Genomic DNA, 20,186 nt, shown 5'->3' with positions numbered 1-20,186 from the left:
CTCACCATGGGTTGTGGGGGAATCTCTGTTTCAGCATCTGGAGCACCTCCTCCTACTCCTTCCCTGGTCTTGCTGTCTGCAGAGCTGTTCCTCCCACATTTTCTCACTCCTCTCTCCGGCTGCAGTTGCTCTTGTGCAGGTTTTTTTTTGCTGTTCTTAAATCTGCTATCCCAGAGGTGCTGCCACCATCACTCACAGGCTTGACCTTGGCCAGTGGCAGGTCCATCTTGGAGCCAGCTGGCACTGCCTCTGTCGAACCCAGGGGAAGTTTCTGGCAGCTTCTCACAGAATTTCCCCCTTACATTCCCCCCCAAAACCTTGCCAGGCAAACTCTGCACACAGCCACATTTCTCTGACTGCTCTGGCGAGCTCTCTGTGTCCTGGTGCTGCCTCAGGAGACCAAGCTCCACGATACTGAAATGCAGCTTGTCCTGTTGGACACCTTGTCCCAAGTAAAGCAGTAAAATCATCGCTGTGACGCACGATCTCCAAAATGACTGTGACTTTGTTCCCTTTTCCCGTTGCTCCAGCCCATAAAACCATTCATCTGAGCAACTGCTTACAAATCCCACCTCGCAGTGGGATCTCATCACTTCTGATGATACCCTTTTTATAGTCTACCACTTTCATTCACTCGCATGTCTTCAGCTGTGAGGCAGCAATTTAACCCCCCATCTGGCGCTATTAATTTGCACTGATAACTTCACGTCTCTTCTGAAACAGCCTTCTATTTCTAACACACTTGGAAAGGGGGCCTTTTTCAGGCTTTCTAGCAAAAGCAAAAAAGTCTGGGCTCTGCCTTGTGGTGTTTGCAAACTTTGGTTTGCTTTTATTTTCAACAGAAGTGCCACAGAGCAAGTGCATATCTCCAGCACCGCAGGGAGTGGACAGCAGTCGTTACGCTTTTGCTCAGCTATTTGTCTCTGAGACACCAACTACAGGGACCACTGCTCACAAATGCTGCCATCCTGCTCTCTGTGAGTGCCTGTAACACTGGGATTAGGAGTTAGGATGCACCTCTGCACCTCCTCTGCACTGTGAAATCCAAAGATGGAACAGAAAGTTGTGGCTGCTAAGGGGATGCAGACTGGGCACCAGGACTGAGTGATTTATAGCCTAACACTTCAGGACACCTTTGGAATGCCTCAATCAAAAACTTGAGGATTGACATTTACTTTTTAAGTCTAGGTAGTTGTCAATGGTGTGCTGGTAGGGAAAGAACAGCAAGAAAGATCATTTATCAAAAATTCCATCCTGACCTTTCTCTTGTTCAGTCTGCTGGCTTTTGTCTTTCATTTGTTTGGGGTTTTTTTTTTTTTGCATTTAGGTTTGTGTTTTGTTGGGGTTTTTTCATTCCCCTAGTTACTTCATTCTCTTTTTTACCTCTTGTTCCCTTCTTCAGCATTACTTGTAGAGTGGATAATTTTTTGGTTAGATACAAGATACAAGATACAAGATACAAGATACAAGTAACTCTTCTAAGCCCAGGATCTGACCTTCCAGGTTTGACAACACTGGAAAGCCTGGTTAAATTCTGAAAGGTCTCTGACTTCCTTCCATACTGCAGAAAGTTGATTGTTTTGAGAAATAGATTCTGGCTGCAAGCATGAACAGAAGAACACTTTTTCTGGAGAACAGCTGAGTGTACAACACATTTCTTGGAAATGCCATCACAAAAACAGAAGAGAACACCAAAAAAAAGGTAAAGAAAGTGCAATCTGTAAACAGCTCTGGAGCCTCACATTCTGCGCTTGGGCATCAAATTTCCAGTGTCATATAGTGTTCCTGGCCTTTGGATAAGTGTCTTATCTCTTCACCTGTCAGGCTAGGGAATCTTTTAAAAATTTTCTGAATAAACTACATGCAAGTAAAGGCTTTCTGCAGGCAAGGAAAGGACGTAATATGGGATCCTTACTGGGAAAGAATGGAGCTCTTAAGAATATAAATTCTAAAGGGGAAAGCAAGTATTACTCCATAAAGGAATATGAGTAAACATGGGGAAATCACAGTATGGCAGCAGCAGAGCTGCTCATCAATTTAAATAGCAGTTTAATAATTTTGCAGATAAATGCTTGCGCCCACAATAAAGAATTTATTGGATTTCACTGTTCAATTAAAAACCATATATTGTCACATTCTTCACTGTGGGCAATTTTTGAAAGCAAAAGTGGATAATTGTACTGCTGGAGAAGCAGTTAATATGGAGAAGCCCTGCAGCCTGTGGGACGTCCTGTTTTATAGGGAGTTCACTTCACTGATGGTACCTTCTTCTGGCCTCTTCCTCAACACACCAGTCAAAGGAGAAGGAAGCACTGAGATCCTTGCAGCTGAGAGTTCACTCTTCATCTCCTGCTATGCTCTGTTCCTGTCTTCCTGCTCTTTCCCTCTTGTCCCTCTGTGGTCTGGGTGGCCCATTGCCTGTAATGCCTTTTCTGTCCATGCTGGCACACCAAACCCCTGTCCTGAATGGGGCTGAAAGGGATCTCTATCTGCATCTCCCTCTCTTGGGAGGGTGGTTTCCCTCAGGGCACCTGGGGAACATGATGACAGCAGAGACCTGAGGCTGGAGAAGTTGAGGTAGGACTGGGAGGAGACCCCAAACTCCAGGAAACAAAAAGGCAGCACAGTTATTGAGGCCTGCAGAGGATGAGAGATGCCGCTTGGCTCTTCTGTCACATGCTACCCTCTATCAGCCTGCTTAATACTGTAACCTTAAGTGCCCTGGGCACTAATCTGGAAATTGGGGACCTTTTGTGTGACGTCAGCAGCTCTCTTGTGTTCTTATTTGTCAGCCTGTTAGAAGTGCACACCTGTTCTTGTTTACCAGGCTTAGAAAATCATCCTCAGAGCCTGCAAGTTGCTTCAGGAGCAGCCTATTCTGTACTATTTAGAACAGTTAATTAAGAAAAAGGGAACAAGACAACACAATGATTTAAAAGTGCCTTGCTTATATTCAAAATCTAAAGCCTGCAGATGGCCCTACTGTTGCGTTACAAAGGCGGTCTAGAGCATTTTCAATTATGCTTAGTGCATTCCTGGCGCCTCGAGGGTTTTTTCCGCTGTCTCTTGACATGCTCATCTCTAAAATGAACTAAACCGACAGCAAAGAACCACCCAGGCCTTTTTTTCCCTTCTCTCTTTTCTTCTGTTAAATAAGAAAACCTCTTAGGAAAATCAGGCTTGAAGAGACCCTCTGCCTTATCAAGTTCAGTCTCTTGTTTCCACCGCCAGCCATGTCATACAATCCCCTTCGTGCACTCATCCAGTGCCTTGTGAAACCCCTTCGCTGATCTTGGCCTTCCTGCCTCTTGCTGTTGGTATAACAGAAGACCTATATTTTCAGGAATTGCAAATTCCTTATCCCAAGAACACGTTTTTAATGGCAGAAAAGCTGCAGGAAATCCTTCAGTGGGCTCTGCAGCCAATACCTGTCTCCATACAGCTGAGCAAATAAAACAAATGCATCTCTGGGGAGAACAGGCTGTTGGAAGTCAGCAGTGAGCTCCAGTTTAATTGGGTTTGCATACCTTAGTTTGTTTCTTGAGGGCTTTTCACATCCTTGAGCGTCACTTAGGTGAATTCTCTCCAGAAAAGCAAATGTTTAGCTGAAATACTCAAATATTCACAGAACATACCCGGGTTGTGTATCCAGCCGTCATGTTATGGTTTGGAATCTGTGCTGCTGAAGGGAGAGGGCTCAGTCCCACTGTCCCCTGCAGCTCAGTGCAGCTCTGGAGGAGCACAGAGCTCTGGCCAAGTCCTGCTCTTGCATAATGCACGAGCAAATGCATGGATGTTTCATCCTCCTGCTGGTCTGAGATTGCTTTCTTGTCTTGCTATCATGAATGTAATAGTAATAATCTGGATTTATATGGCACCTTCCAGCCAAGCCTTTTACTAACCTGAAGGGAACAATCATGGGTAACACCCTGTCAAACTCTAAGTAAATGATAACCCCCTTGGTTGGGAGAACGTTGCATTTTAGGGGTATCAATTTTAGGTCACCAACCCCAGGCAGTGGAAACTGCTATGCCCTAATATTCATAAAAATACCTTTTCAGAGATAGGGGGTAGTTGTCCTATGTCTGAAACTGAGAAATGGAAACTGAAAGTTGTTTTAATCTCAGCTTTTTCTTTTATGGATGGAGGCACTCCATTTATTTAACGTGTGGTACTTCCATCTGAATCCAGATATTCCGTGTGCAGCTCTGGCGTTTAAAGCCCTAGCCCCCAGTATCTGAAGTTCAGATGTTACCAAACATCTCTAGTCCAATAAATCAACAGAGCCTTCCTACTATTTTCTATGGGAACAAATTATCCCTGCGAGATGTCTGTGCCTAATAAGCAGGGAACAGAAATTTCTCTCCTACCAATGCCAGTCGCTGGTGGGGTCAGTGCAGCTGGGCACAGGCAGCCCTGAGCTCACAGAGCTCTGTGCCCACGTGTGGCACGGGGTGAAGAGGCTCCAGGCAGCAGCAGAGCCAGCCTGGATCAAACAGCAATTCCCTGCAGAAATGCAAGCTTGGCTAAATCCCTTGGAGGTGAATGGTGAAGCGCCTAAGGATATGAATGGGACCAGACTGAACCAAAAAAATACTAGTGCAGGGAGGAGAAAGAAAACTTTAATTTACATCTAAAGCATAGTGAAGTTAATTTTAGTTCCTTTTATTTTAAAAAATGCTTAAATATGCATGGGAGACTTCTGTTCCTGTTCAAAAAAAGAATCAGTGAATGGTAACACTATTTTGACAGATGAGCTCTTCTGAAGAAGTATACTTTTGTTTCGTGAAATTTTTTAGAGTAGCTGGAGGAAATACATTTACCTCTGTAAGGCAGATCAAGGAACTGGCATCTGCACAGTTCCATTGGGAGCTATAATTTCCAGGAAAGGGAATAGGAACCAAAGAAGAGGTTGGCACATCTTCCAAATAGCTGTTTTGTACAAAAGGAAAAATAAAATTACAACTTCTTCGATGACTGTATTGCAATTCAGAAACAGAATTCCTCTCCTTTGGGTGGACAGTAAGTGTAACAAATACATCACGACAAACACCAAGCTGTGAAATTATCAGGGTTCCAGTTTTCATCCCTAAACTTCTAGTCTCTTTGACACACTAGTGACTCTGAAAGCTTTTGGAGATTTGCTGCCTGGGATTTTTAGTAAGGGAATGCTACTGAGAAAATGTGAGAGATGAAAGAGATCCATGCAAAGTTACAAACGTGGCCTGTCAAACACTCTGCAGTGCCTTGTATGTGCAGCTCCCTGATAATTGGTAGGTTTTGAGTAAGAAATAACAAATCTTGCATTAATTTCAGGAATTGCCTACATGAGGCCTCCTCTTATAATGTCTAGGATATACATTTTAGTTGTTAGCAATGACACAGGCTACGGTAACTCTGATTTTGCCCATGGATTCTACCAGTAAACACTGGCACAATAACTCTGTCATATCAAAAGCACAAGAAAAACTATAATTATAGTGAAAACATATATGAACAGTTCTCCTCTTTCAGTCTTAGACACTTGTACAGTGAGACCCGGCTTTGCATTTGTTTTTTTGTACTTCCACCCTACCAATACTATGTCTCAGACATTAAGAATATTGCCTTAAAAAACTTGATGAAAGAAGCATAATTTTCCTGTGCATTTACTGTAATGCAGGAAAACTTCACACTACTTCCCAGCTTGAAAGAAAAATGAATGGCTGCTGCTAGGAATTTCTGACTTTTTCTGCACACAACCGTGCCTTTAGAAAAAATTCAGCAGCATCCTGGGTTTTACACCATGAACAAGTTCTGCTGGTGTTTTGTACCAGCAGAGTGCAGCAGAACCCAACCTGAAATAGAGGCATAATGTGCAGGATTCCTCCTCTGCTGCCTCATCACTGCTCACTGTCACCATTTCTGAGGCAGACTGGCTGTGCGAACCTCGGCAGTGAGGGACTGTGACAATGACACCAGGGTGGTAAAAAATAGGGGTGGGGTTTGGGAGGGGAGCATTTTAAGTGAGTTCCCTTTTTAGAAGTGCTGCTCCTTCAGCAGATAGACCCATTTTTGGTTTAAAACATGAACAAGAAGTCCCAGCTTGAAAGATTATCGGCCTGTAGAGGAGCACAGCACTCAGTTATGCCGGTTCACACCAACTGACAATGAGGCCCAATAATAAGTTAAATCCCATTCAAAAAAAGTGAAATAGAGCATTGTTAGCTCTAAAGAAAAAAAATTTAAAATCTATTAAATAGCCAGACAGAGCACAGATTCGTCAGCACTAACATTCAGTTCTCAAAGGCCAGGAACAGCCCTGATTAATTACTAAGTGTTTCCCTCCTCTCCTCCCTGTGCCTGTAGTAGAATTCAGCTTTCTCCAATGGGTAAGATTAGATACTATGTCTCCCATTATTTAAAAGAAAGAAAAGAAGAAAAGAAAGAGAAAAGGAAAAGGTTATAATGCAATGACTACATTCTCTTTAGAATTACAGCATGCATGTGTATTTCAGAGGGGACATGTACACAGCACTTGTTTCCCTTTGAAAAACCTAAAATGCTAAATATTCTTTTACAAGTCCCACAGAATGATGTACAGGGAAGTATTTTCCTTGATTTCAACTGGCTTTGGATTAGACTTGCTGGAATAATCAAAATCGGAAGGTGACACTTATCACCATTCACATCAGGGTCCTAATGCCCCTAATTTGTTCCTTTCATCCTGGTGATCTTTAGCAGGAGTTAAAAGAGGATTGTAGGTGAACACGAAGTGATGAGGAGATAAATAGCAAGTGAACAAGAAGAAAGATGCAAAAGCAAAACTCAATTTCCTTCTAAAATGACAGGGCAAGTGGTTCAAACACATCCTCTAGGCCATACAGATCCACTTTTGGGTCTTGCAATGTCAGCCTTGGGGCCATCACAAAGCAGGGAAGAACAATTTTGAGTCTATGCAGTTGAATTGTCTTTGTGCTTGGTGGAAAGTCCTAGAAAATTTAGTGGGATGTGGGACAGCATATTGAAAATCGTGATCAGATAAGAGGCGGATTTTGCTGGTGGGAGTTTGTGTGTGTCTAAGAATTTGTGGAGGGAGTAACAAAGGGGTGACAGACAAGAACTAGGAATATAACTTGTGTGTTTTGGAGAAAGTGCTCGTTGCAATCTGATGCAGCAAGCTAAATCTGCAAGGTCAGTAGGCAAGAAAGCCAGAGTTTACTGAAACCAAGGAAAAAGACACTGTTGGAGGCTCAAAAATAATAAGCTAAAAAGAAATGAACTATTCTTTGACAACATATAGACTTGACAAATTATATTCAGCACTCCCAGGAGTAGATACATGAACCCTACGCTCACTCCAAAGTTCAGCTTCCTAGAGGTAATCAAGATCTGCCTGAGAAGTGCATCCTGCAGCAGCTCTACAGCAATGCATTATTCTGCTCTGCCTTAGACTCTAAAGCTCTAAAGTGCTTGACCAAGTCTGGTGTTACAGATTGCTTGGCACTGGCCCAGCCCAAAGGTGACTGCATTGGTAGCAGGGCATGGGATTCCACAGACAGAAAAATGCACTCGGCCCAAGGAATGCTGCAAAGTCAGCCTGCATCTTCGGTGGGTTTACCCAGCTTAGAACGCCAGAAATCTCTGAAATGAGTGCATGTGTGTAGATATATGTACAGATGAAAGTACTCTCCTTATGTTATAAAACATTATGACAGAGATTTGGGGGAAAAAACGCAAGGAAAAGAGTAATTATATGACAACAAGCCAAGGTAAAGATAAAACAGTTTCTGCTCTTTGTTACTGAGAAATCATTAGCAAAGTGAGCCCTACACTGTGCCATATACTTTCTATTTTTCCCTGAGGGTTGCTACAAATACAGCAGCTGTAGCCTTGTAACACAGACACAAAAATCGCAGAAGTTGTTCACACTGACAGGAAAAGCGTTTTGTTTCGTTACCTCACTCAGTTAAAGCAGTGTAAGCACTAGGTAGAGACAGTGCTTTATTTGCCTTAGCACTTTAATCTTGCTATTTGTTGCCATATCTAAAGCATAGGGAGAAAAATGAAAAGCTTTCTCTTTCTCTTGACCTGAAAAGCAGCTCCCACCTCCGGTGCAATAAATCTGCGAAGTGGAGCTGCATCTCATTAGATGTATTTTGAGGGTTCATACTGGCTGGATTCTGCTGTTCTTTCTTTCACTGCCCCCATGAGTTCAATGGACACACAGCCTGGTCCCGAGTGCTCTTGGAAATGCCACTCTCACTTTCTAGTTAGCTATGAAAGAAAGTTAAGCTGCATTTATTTGGGGGTTGCTATCTAGCTTCATTTGGTTTTGTAATGTGCTGAGTTTCTGCAACTCCTCTTGACTTCAGAGGGAGCCTCAGGCTTTTGCTTTTGCCAATCAGGCCTGCCTGCATCTTTGCTTTGGTCACCTCTGTTATCTTTTTGGCACCCATCCTAGGAATGAAACTCCTCAGTGCTCACCTCCCGGCTGACCCTTTCTGCGCTACACAGCAGCAATGGAAAACCACTGCTGCTTTTCCCTATTTTGGCTTCCTTGCAGGGACATGCAGGGGGCCGGGGGCCTGGGAGAAAGTCGCTTCCCCAGCCATACCCGTCGGAGCCCCCATCTCCCAGACGGCTCCATCCCTTCCCTTGCCCCACGCAGGGGTGGCTGCCCCACACCACCCTCGTGCCGATCCGTGCGGGAGTCGCTCCGTGCCTGGGACAAGGCGGGGGTGCGGGACAGGCATGTCCTTGCGGATGCTGCTGCCAGGGCTGGAAGGAAACGGGTCGGGGTTGTGGGGCTGCTCTCCCACCCCCGGGCAGCGCGGCAGACCAGCCCCCCTTTCCCCGCACCCCGTTTTCGGCTGGTAACGAAACCAGCGGCGATTATTCAAGCCAAGCACGTAAATCTGGCAGATCCCGCGGCTCCGGTTTGACGCAGCTACGCAGCGCAGTGTCTGGACACGCAGCCCAATCCCCCTTTCTCCCCTTGTTTATTCGCCCCGCAGGAAAAAAAAAGCGGCGAAGTTACCAACTTCGAGCCGCACCGAGGGTCTCGGGGGGACTGGGGTGCCGGGAAGCGGAAAGGACGGGCGGAGGGAGTACCGCCGCGCCGGGGGAGCCGCGGCCAGGAGCCGTGACGGGGCAGCCCGCGTTAGTTACATAAGGCGGCGGCTCCGCACCGCTCCGCAGCGCGGACAGCGGGAGGGGGGGCGGCCCGGGGCTCGGCCCCGCCGTGTCACGGCACAGCACGGCACAGCAGGCACTGCACGGCACGGCACGGCACGGCACGGCACTGCACAGCAGCGCTGGAGCCCGCGGAACGCCGTGCCCGAGGCGCCCGGCGGGCAGCGGCTCCGGGAGGGACGGAGAGAGGCTGCGGGGAAGCCCCGGGGCTGCCGGTGATCCCTGCGGGCAGTGCCGGCCCGGGGGACCCCGCGGGCTGCGCGTTATGTAACCCCCTGCTTTCTTACACAAACACCTCTCCGGGGACAGGGGCCAAACGCCGATTAATCGCAGGAACTGATGTCGGCTGCCTTTTTTGGTCGTTGTTAGGTTTGGTTTCGCTTTGGTTTTGTTTTTAAATTTTATTTCTCCCTCTTCTCACTCTGAGCTGCACAACCACAAGTGCGCTTGCCCGCGGTCCTGTCCTGGAATGAGGGAGCACCGCCGCTCGCCAGTCGGGAGTCAGTCGCTTCCCGGTGCCGCGGCCGGGGGGGCAGCCCGGGGCGGGGGGCGCGGAGCCGCAGGGCGCTGCAGCACGGCCGCCTCCGCCGCCGGGGGGGCTCCGCGATGGCTCCCGCGGCCGTGCTGCTGAACGTACCCTCACACAGACACACGGACACACGCACAGACACACAGACACCGCGCCTCCCCCGGCCCCAGAGCGGGCCCCGGCGCTGTCCGCGGTGCTAAACGCACACACGGCCGCAGACATTCCCATTCGCACGTCCCCTCCCGGTGCCGCCCGGGCCCGGCGCTGGCCGCGGTGCTGATGCTGCTGCTGCTGCTCCGCCGCAGCCCGGCGCGGTGCGGGCGCTGCAGTGCCCCGGGCGGCACAGCCCGGTACGGCCCGGCAGCGCCGAGCGCCCGCAGAACCTGCTTCCCGCTCCGAGCCGGGAATGGCGCTGCTTCCCCTTCTCCTCCGACCTTCCCTTCCCGCCGGCCTCCTGCCGCCCGCACGGCCGAGAGGCACAGCCCGGCTGCCCGCCCCGTCTCCGGCCGGCGATGAGGCTGGAGGCGAAATTAGCCCCTCTTTCCCTGCCTTTCTCTGCCCCCGCGGCGGCCCAGGGGCTGGAGACAAAACGCCGAACGGGTCCCACTTTAAATATACCCTGTTTTCCATTTCCTTTTCGCCAACACGGCTCCCTCCCCCTGCTCGGCCGGTGCCCGCGGCGTGTCCCACCTTTACCTGGGCTGGCGGAGCGCGGCGCGGCGGGGTCGGCGGGTCGGTGCCGCAGCCGGGCGGGAGGCAAGGACAGGAGGCTGCTGACCTCCGCGGCTCTCCTTCTTCAATGGAGCGGGAGCCGTGCCCTCATCAAAGATGGCCGTCCGCTCCTACGTCAGCAGCTTTTAATAGCCCTCCCCGGCGGGGGGAGCGGGAGGGGGCAGAGCGGGCCGGGCGGGTTTGAGTCATCGCCGCCGCACCGCTCCCTCCGCCGGCCCGCCGCTCCCGCAGCCGCCCCGCCGCCGCCTCCCTGCGGCCGGGGTCGGGGCGGGGGGCTGAGCGCGGCTGCGGGCGAGCAGCCCGGGCAGGGGGGCACGGGCCCTCCCGAGCAGCGATTGCCTCCGCCAAAGGGGTGGTCCGAAGAGGGTATCCCTCTGAAGTCCCCGGTACTCCATATATGGCCAATCTACGTGGGCTTCTATTTTTATGTGTGAATTCTTCCTTCTCTCCCCTCTTTTTATTGCTCAGAACATCCTGCCGGTGGTCTGGGTGGGTTAATCTGTTTATTCTCCCTCTCCTCCCTCCCCCCTTCTAAGTCGGAGCAGCCAAACAGGAGGAAATCCATGGCTAAGGACATGTGTTGTAAGTGATCATTTGAGGGGCAGGTTCGAAAACGAGAGAGAGAAATTAAAAACAAAGCCTGGGCACGCACATGAACACACACACCACAGTCTGCACATCCCACTGCTGCCGAGGAAGGAAACGGTAACTCTGCTCCAGGAAAGTGCCTGGCTTATTTATCATTAATTAATTAAAATATTCATTCAGAGCGTACCTAATTTGGAGCAAATGGAGCTGTCTCCAGTGTGATTTCTAATGGGGAGGAAATCCTTTCATTTCATACAAAACGGTGTGTGTTTGTAAAATTTATCTCTTAATGGGGATCTTAATGAAGGTTGGGTATTGCAGTAGAAGCGCAACTCTCTCTTTCGCAACCTCGGTCATCCTTTCCCTTTCGCTCCGCAAGCCTCGGTGTTTTCATTTATGGAACCATCCAGAGCAGGAGATGAGTGGCGATGCCTCCCTCTTCCCTGCCTGAGCCTCTCCTGCGAGCAATAAGCGAGCACTGGCTGTGTTTAACTCTGACACCCTGCGTGCAGGCTTTTCCAAACAGCCTGCAGATGACAGAGCCAAAACATCGGCTCTACATTAGCGATAATTCCATCCTCATCATCTTCTCTTGCCCTCCCCCCTTTCGCCAAGGCGAAGAAAACCGGAAGAGAGGGAAGGCGATGCAGCTGTATTTTGGAGCGCGTTCATCTCGTGTTATGGTTCTACGCGCGGGGGGAGGGACGGGGAAGGGAGGGAGGGAGGCGCGGGGGAGAAGGAGAGAGAATTGCGGGTGATTCCTCCTCCCCTGCTCCGTGGTTCCCCACAGAAAAACGTGACTGTAGATCGTGCTTTGTGAGTCTCACCCTCTCCTACGAAAATATGTCCTTCAGTCTCTTTTGAAAGGAAGCCGTCAAAAGTTTGCTAAATATACGAAAAGGAATTCTCAGCCGAGAGGGGCTTCCTGCTGCATTAGAGTATCTAATGAGCTGTGCGCACGGAAACCGCAGGGAAGGAGAGAACCTGTCAGGTTCACGGACTGTAAACACAGCCTGAGATTAGCACTGTGCAGACAGCCCCCCTCCAGGTGAGAGAACTGGAACAGCAGCCTGATAGGGAAACCGATTTAGCGTCATAAACGCAGTTTGGGAAAACAAACCTTCCCTGGCCGGCTCCCGCAGGGGTTAACCATGGCCAGCGCTAGGGCTAGGTGTGCACTGCAGATGGCAAGAGGAATCCCAGAGCGAGCCCTGGTCTGGAATCCAGGCTGTCCCTGCGCATGCATCGTGCAGCTTCCCAGCACACACGGAAAGTTGAAAAGGAATTCTCAGCCAGACAGCTTGGCTGATAGGTGCTTTAGAAATAAGTATGACTTTCCAGAGAGCAATACTAGTACTTATTAATAATTCATATTAACGGTAGATAAGGGAAGGAGAAGAGAGATTATGAACTGTTGTTTTGGCTAAGCCACCAGCTCTCCAAAATGCTGGCTGGGCTTGGATTCAGCCCAATAATGCCTCAGAGAAGAATTTCAGTCCATTGGATACCAGCAGAGATGTATTTGGCTCCTTGTATCAAAAGCCAGGGAGGAAAATGCAGTGAAGGCAAAATAAAATGCAGCATAACTTGGGGAAAGAGATATAAGGAATGGTAAAAGGAAGAGAAAGCAGGGAGGGAGTGGGAGGAGGATAAGAGGTAGTTTTCCAGTGAGAAAACTGGATTCAGTTTAAGATTCATTTTCCAGCTCTGCTGCAGCAGAAATCACATAGTTTCATTAAACAACACAAGGCAGAATCATTAAATGGATCACGAATATTGCCCATTAAGCTTAGTAGGAACAACTACCTTTCCTACGGTTATTCTGAAAATGAGTGAGGGAAGATTCCTGTGTTGTTCAGGAATGTGGATGCCTCTATCCTGGGAGATGCAGAGGGGGGCAGGCTTTTGCACCGCAGCACCAGGATTTCTGTCGCAATAAGTGCTACTGAGCAATTTTAGCAGATTCTTTAACATCTTTTGAGGATAATTTAAAAGAGAAAGAAAAAGCACATCGGGAGTTTATAGACTCTATCTGGTAGTATTTGAACACTCATTTCACACTGTGTACAGGGGAGCTGTGAGAAGCAAAGGCTATAAATGAAGTCGCAGGAGAGAGAAAACCAGAATTTGGTCTAAGAATGATTCAGCTCCTTCTTAATTATTCAGGCAAATATTCAGCGGGCTTAACAACCAGTACCTGTGGGCACAGGCCATGAATAATGAGGCAGGGAACATGCTTTCCTGCAAGAGATCAGTGTGATAAGTGTTCCCACATTTCTGGCCAGGAGCTGGTGAAGGGCAGAACAGGCAGAGCCTGCAGCAGGTTAGCAGGTTTAGAAAGGGAAAGAGCAGCCCTTGTTTTGTCCAGGGTTTGAGGTCTGTGGGCAGTGGAAGCTTCCTGGCTGCTCACAGCATCACCTTCAGCCTCCAACACACACCCCTGCATGCTGCAAAGCTGGGCTGTGAGGCAGCCAAGTGAGGGAAACACCAAAATGCTGACAGTGCCACCAGGTCCTGGATGTTCATTCCTGGGCTCTCTTAGAGTCAATTGTAACACAAAGATTGCCTTGATTCTCTCCACCTTCCTCAGATATTTCCTTTTTTTTTTTTTTTCTTTTTCAGCAGAGAGGGAAATACCTTGTTTATCCAAGTGCTGCTCATCTATGCCTGAAGCATGTGGCTGGGAAATAAACTAAACTAAGCATAAAGCAAATAAAGGAGGAAAAATGTACCTGCTTTGGCACTGAACATTTCCCAGCCCCTCCGATTTCTTCCTTTTCCCAGGCTGAGATGCCAAGGCATGCCCCAGTCTGTTACAGGCTCTGCAATAAGAACGGTTTGAGGATGGAAACCTTTATGCAGAACTCCTAATTATCTTCTGTCGTTCACTGCTCTTTATGTAAGTCTGAATTTTGACCATCAACAGTACTTGCATCTATGTGCCCAAGGCTGCTTCTGATTAAATTTGAGGGAATGGCTGGGCCTAATTTTTTCCCTGCATTTTCAGGATCTCTAGATACACAGATAAGCTGTGGGCTTTTTTAAGGACCTGTCTATGATCAGGTGCTCCACTTTAGGCCAAGCCAAGATTCCTCTGAGGCTTATGTTCAAAAATAGAGAGACTGAAAATATGATTGTCACATAAGCCCTTGGAGATGAGTCCTTACCAATTTCCTGATCACTCTTTTAGGTGTGCAGAACCAGAGCCCCAAAGGTGTTTTGGTATCTGATTCCTGACTAGTCACTCGAAGAGCAACCAGGAAGGAGGACTAGGGCCATTTGATATATATTTTATAGAAGAAAGGGAATATAGAAATAGTTTTCTCTATGTGCCTCTGACAGACAGCAGGGCAGGGCTAAACTTCATTTTTAATTGAAAACAATCCTTATTTAATAAAATAAACCATCATCAGATTTCAATTCTCTGCCTGTGCATGTGACCTTAATTTGGGAACCAATTCAAAAACCTGCCTAAAGCTGAATTAAGAAAGGTCAGAAGTCACACAAAGCAGGGCACAGGCTTAACTGAGAGATGTGATGATTTTAGCCATATCCTCTGACCACTAATCTTTAAGTGAGTGCAAACTAAAGTGCTGATTTAATGCACACTTTTGAAAAGGTTATGCTTTTGGGAGATGTTGCTTGTTTACAGGAAACACAGTCTATATACAGCTGTGACTTTTGGAACTGAAAAGTGCAATTCTCTTTGTGTGCAGGCTTTGAAACCTGTGATGAGTTCAACAAGCTGGCTTATGATTTTTAATAACCTACCTGGAGATGAGGGTATGGCTGGTCCTTCCTTTCTAGTTATAACTGCCAACTGCACAATACATGTATTTGTTACAGTATTTATTGAATCTTTTTTGAATGGTGTGAAGTGGTGCACGAGTACTAACTTCATTCCACTTGTGCCTGATTATACTGAGTGAGGTAAGTGGGATTTAAGCAGGGAAATAGAAACCTCACCAATCTGGAGGCAAAAGACAAAAATGTAAAGCAAACCAGAATGCCCCTTCCCTTCCCAGATACTGGTTTCTGTCTAGAGGACAGACAGTCCCTAGGGTGCCCTACAGGCTTCTTGGTTCAGGGCCATCAGTTGTCATAGCAAATGCTGGAAGGCACAGCAGATGAGGATTTCCTGAAGGTGCTGACCAACACCAGAATGAAAGCTAGAGCTACTGCATCGCACCACGGTGACTTCCTCTGACTTTAGCACAGGTGATGCCACTTCTTGAGTCTTTTAAAAGGAGAAAGATTGGCCATTTCTCTGGCATCTTGATGTGTCTCCCACCCTCACCTGTGAGGCAGCCTCAGCTAGTGCAAAATAGCTGAGCTCTTTTGACCTTAATTTTTTGCACGTGGCCCTGATTTGCTCCATCTCAACCAGGATGTGTCTGTGGCTGCACCCCTCCCTTACGCAGCTGAAATGGCTGGTGAGAGACACACCCTCTTTTGTCATGAAACTTCCCTTGCACAAACTTTGTCCTGGAGGAAGGAGTTTGCAGCTTGAAGAGGAGCTGTGAGCACAGAGTTTTTTCCTCTGCCTTGCTGTTTCCTCTGCTTAGAGTGCGTGGGAAGGTGTTGACTGTTAGTAGGTCTAGTTCCTGCTCTTTCTTTAAACTGGGTCATCACAATTTACCCTCCTACCTGCTGTAAAGATTTGGGGTTTTTTTCCTTCTCTACCCTTTGATATTATACTTTTGCAACTCTTCCTCTCCTCCCCTTCTTCCCCTTCCCCCTGTTTTCTCCTTACACTAAACAGGAGGAAAGTGGGTCACTTCATAATTGCTCTTCTCTATTTCAGAGAAACCCAGAGGCACAGAAGGAACAAACAGGTAAGTGTCACCAATTCAGGGGAGCTTTAAAGATGTTTTCCTTTTGGATGTCTCCTGGGCTTGCTTCACCTGCTCCTTTCCCTTTGCTTCTGAACTCCTCATGTAACAACTAGTGCTGCTGTCTGGTTGTGTAGCTAATATTCAAGATTAGACTAAGTGACTTGGGATGCTGAAAGTAAGGATGTTGGGCTTTTTCCTCCCCCTTTTATATTTCTTGGGTTCAATGGAATGAAAAAAAATTTATGGAGGGGATGAATCGTACTTAAATATGCCAAGGAGGGAATGATTCAGTGTTGATGCAATAATTTGCAATAACCTTGGGCATCCATAGGAGTGATTCAGAAAAAGAAGGAAAGGCTTCCTCACTCATTAAGTCTTAATCTGTGAGCTGCCTGCCACACAACAGGACTTTAGATCATCCTCAGTTAGACAAAACGAGAGATGTGCTGTCCAGTCAAGCATACAATTCTATTTTTTTTAACGTAGGCACAGTCCCAGGGATTCTTTTGCCCCCAAGGCCTCATTTTGTCAGGGCCATTATCTGCTACTTTCAGTGAGAAACTTAATGTTAAAAGCTGAGTCCTTATCTGAGCAGAGAGTTGGAGTCTCATTCCAGGTGTGGTGTTAGAGAGCTTCCAGGATTAGGAGACTCAGTAGCTCCGGGTGAAGGCTTTGACAGACAGGCATAATATTTTGTCTTTGGTTTGGTTTTTGTTGCTTTGTTTGGGTTTTTTTGAGATCCAGGGTTTATAGATCCTAGGACTGTATTGCTCACCATTAGGTTTTACACAACATAGATCATTAATGTGAACTATGTCAGCCAAGTGGGCTTGCTGTTCCTTGAGCAGCCCATAAGTGTTACTGCTCATCACAAGATTATTGTTGGTTTTCAGTTTTGACTTTTGGGGAACACTTCTTGCTCCACTTTTCGCTGTGCTGTGCAAGAATGGTTTTTTCTCCTTGGCAAATTCTCTTGCTATTTTCTGTGCAGAGTGGAGGAAGAGACCAAGCTCTAGAAGGAGGGCAGGGACCTGGGTTTTCCTCGTAGCCTGAATATTGAACAGCTGTATCATTCTGGAAAAAGTCACTTCCACCTTGAAACTTGGTGCTTTGGGCTGAGCTACAAAAGCATCAGCCCCTCTATGAGCACTGCCTGGCACAGTCCTTGATGGTTTCACAGAACATGCTGCTCTTCCCCTGTTGAAACTGGGCTTGAATCTGTCTCTTCCTCTCTTCCTGTTGCTTCCTCCTCCCCTGTTGAGGTTGGAAATATTTCCATCTTCACGTATTGTTTACTCTACATCTGCTCAGTGGGACTTGGTGCTGCCTCTGTCATTTACCTCTCCAAGGAGAGCCTGGAAAGCCAGCAGGGCAACTGCCTGGGGATGAGCTTTCTCTTTGGTAGGCAAAGGGAAGGCAGAAGCTTGCTGATCCTTTTGGAGACTCATTTCTGTCACTACGGGCTCTTGGGAAAGCCTGATGTGTCTGTTTAATCTCTGCCTGAAAACGGACTACATCAGACAGGGAACCCACTCCAGGGGAAATGACAAATGTTCCTCTGGGCCACGATGTCAACTTTGTCACATGGATGTGCATCTAGGATAATTCAGGTGACTCAAAGGAAGCCAGGTTTATTCTATACAACAGGACTGAGTTTTAAGATACACCAGACAAATATGTAGCTTAAGGTGTTAACCCTTTTGTTCCTCAGCTTCCATATATATTGCAGTAGGTTTAAAATTACTCCTGACAGTATTCCTCACCCTTGTTTGAGGCAAAAAGCAGTCTAATGCATCCCTGGTCTAACAGGAATGCTGTCTCTGATGATTTATGGGTCAATGTCTTCATATATCTCTAAAATAGGAGTGAAAACTGCCCTGGTAACTTCCTGAGAGTTATTTCAATTTCCTCTCCTAGTGTTCTGCAAATAATTTATATTTTTTTAATAGAGAAACTTGCTGAAAATTACAAATGAGGGAAGCAAATCGGTTGAGAAGTCCCCGGCTTCTGAATGTGGAGTGGTTTTTTTTTTTCCTTCCCTCTCCTAAAAAACTCACAAACATTCAAAATATTTTGAGAAACCAGTGCTCCTGTGAAGAAAAGTCTACTTCTTGCAGCCTAATTCTTGCCCTTGGTATTTTTCAGGTGTTTTAAGGAGTGTTCTTTCACCTGCTGGTTTCTAAATATGCACAATTATGGATGCCTCTGGAGCAACTAGTGGGCCTTGTTTTCACATGAGGCATATGCATAATATGAAGCTGAATCTGAGATGTTAGTTTTCTGCTGAATCTACATTTTTCATGCAAATACCAAACACTGGAGTGTGTTAACACTTGCCCAGCTGCACTGCTGTGAAGCCCGGCCCTGGTGTGGTAGGGGGTGTTTTGGGTCAGGCCTGAGTGTGTTGCCATGCTGAGGGAGCTGCTTTCATGTTGCCTGATCAAGGTTTGCTCTTGCAGTGTTAAGAAATTGAGAGGAAAGGACTTGAGAAAGTGGAAGCCTGAGCCAAAATCCAAAATTTCCTGTGGACTTCAACACAGGTCTGCATACAGCTTTGGACTGAGGGATGATATGGATTGCGATTGGATCACTTAAAAATAGTTCCCTAGAGATTCTCTCTTATGCAGGAAAAATCCTCATTACTTGAAGACTGTCTGAGCAACCACCCACCAGTCAGTCTGCAGCTCTCACACTTGCCAAAAAAAGACCCTTTATTGAGAGGAGTCCCTCAGAGCCAGCCCAGACCACAACTGAACACCCCCAGGTGAGGATGAAACCTAGCCTGGCACCTCTGTTAAGCCATTTCAGCCCTTAGCAAGCTCAGCTGCCTTTCCAGATCGTGTCAGTGCCCACAGCAGTGCTTCCTTTCTTGCTGTGGGCTTCAGAGCAGGCCTGTGGCACTTTTGTCTCTGACTCATGTCAAAAATGCTTTTGAAAGATGCCCAGAGACCTGGGCTTCTCCATGATCTCCCAGCACCTTTCCAAGGTGAAGGGATGGAGTTAAAAATGACTAGAGAAATAATAATCTATCTTAATTATTACCTTGTTATTTTAGTGTGGCTACTACAGCTGAAACAATGTAATGTTCCTCATGACCAGGATGATCCAGATAACAGGGAGATTAAAATAGGCCTTTGCCTCAGGCATTCCTTTTGCTGTGATGGTCTCAAGGGATGCTGGGGACTGCTCAGCTGGGAGCTGGGCTGTTGGTGTGACTCTGAGGCTGAGCAGAGGCGATGGGCACTCTTTGTGAGCCTCTCTGCAGGAAACGTGAGCCTTGGTGGAAGCAAAGGCACAAGTTTAATGGAGCTGATGTCCCCTCTGTGGCAGAGGGTTAGAAAAGGGACTGTGGCCCTTTGTTGCTGATCTCCTGGGAAGTGAGAAAGGGCTGTGGGCCTTGGAGCACCCCAAGGCACAGCAAGCTACAGGGAAGCTTCTTTGCCACCATGATCTGGATTGATGGTTTGCACATGAAAATGGTCTTGTTGCAGCCTGTCTTTTGTGCCTGTTATGCCAGTGTTGAGGAATATATCCAGGGCAGGTAGTTTGGGATCCAAGCTGCAGGCTGGGCTCTGGGTGGGTCAGTGCCAGTTCAGGGTCTCTTGCCTCAGGCTCCTGCCCTCCAGAGCTCAATCTTCAGCTCCACCCCAAGCCACCTGCCCTGAATGTATGCCCCAATAGTCAGGATGATCCTTCTGCCTCCCCAGCCATGCCCCAGTGTGGTGCAGAGCCTCTGGCTGGCAGAAGAGCAGGGAGTGGAGCAGCTTCTGTTGCCAGTGGGCAGGACCCTTGGAAGGCAGTGAGCCTTCAGGGAGTAGGAAGGGTCTGCAGGGAAGGCCCACAGAGGCTGATTGAGCTTTTAACTCTCAAGCCTCTTCACCCAGAGGGTGGTTGGGCACTGAACAGACTCCCCAGGGAAGTGGTCATAGCACCAAGGCTGCCGGAGTTCAAGGAGCATTTGGACAACACCCTCAGGCATGTGGTGGCATTCCTGGGCATGTCCTGTGGGGAGCAAGGAGCTGGGCTTTGATCCTTGTGGGTCCCTCCCAGCTCAGAATATCATATGGTTCTGTGATTTGATTTGGTCTCTGAGTGTCCCCTTGCTCCTGTGAGTCACCTGGCATGTGGCCCTGATGCCTCAGTGTGTGATGCTCTCTGTGTCAGCACTGGAGCCTCTCTGCAGAAGAACTCTTGAGCAGATCTGAGCTCTCCTGCAGGAAAAGCCCAGCAGGTTGGCAGAATCGATCATGCCAAGGCAGAAATAGCTTTGTGCTGGAGCCAAGGTCCTTTCAAGGTAGGAGATCACCTTCCTTCATTTGGGTGATTTT

The 20,186-nt window shown here is 47.7% G+C and overlaps 1 protein-coding gene and 1 long non-coding RNA gene across 3 annotated transcripts in view; one reads left to right on the top strand and one right to left on the bottom strand.

Annotated features, from left to right (window-relative positions):
• The window catches only part of SNAP25 (synaptosome associated protein 25), a 61,610-nt gene extending 50,961 nt beyond the window's left edge, over nucleotides 1-10,649 (bottom strand). Inside the window, exon 1 of one of the 2 annotated variants that reach the window (XM_085054006.1) lies at nucleotides 10,400-10,649. The gene's annotated coding sequence lies outside the window, so the exon portion shown is untranslated. The remainder of the gene's footprint in view (nucleotides 1-10,399) is intronic. The other variant, XM_085054005.1, reaches the window with a different exon arrangement.
• Nucleotides 10,650-15,518: 4,869 nt separating this feature from the next.
• Nucleotides 15,519-18,234, top strand: LOC146438852 (uncharacterized). The gene is made up of 3 exons (XR_014851205.1): nucleotides 15,519-15,610; nucleotides 15,828-15,858; nucleotides 18,004-18,234. It is a non-coding gene; the product is annotated as an uncharacterized LOC146438852 (long non-coding RNA).
• The last annotated feature ends 1,952 nt before the right edge of the window (nucleotides 18,235-20,186 follow it).

The sequence above is a fragment of the Lichenostomus cassidix genome, chromosome 3 (genome assembly GCF_008360975.1).
Source record: "Lichenostomus cassidix isolate B80296 chromosome 3, HeHo_3.0, whole genome shotgun sequence".
NCBI lineage: Eukaryota > Metazoa > Chordata > Aves > Passeriformes > Meliphagidae > Lichenostomus > Lichenostomus cassidix.
Note: the sequence above shows the minus strand (reverse complement) of the source record. Positions and strands in the feature narration are given on the sequence as shown.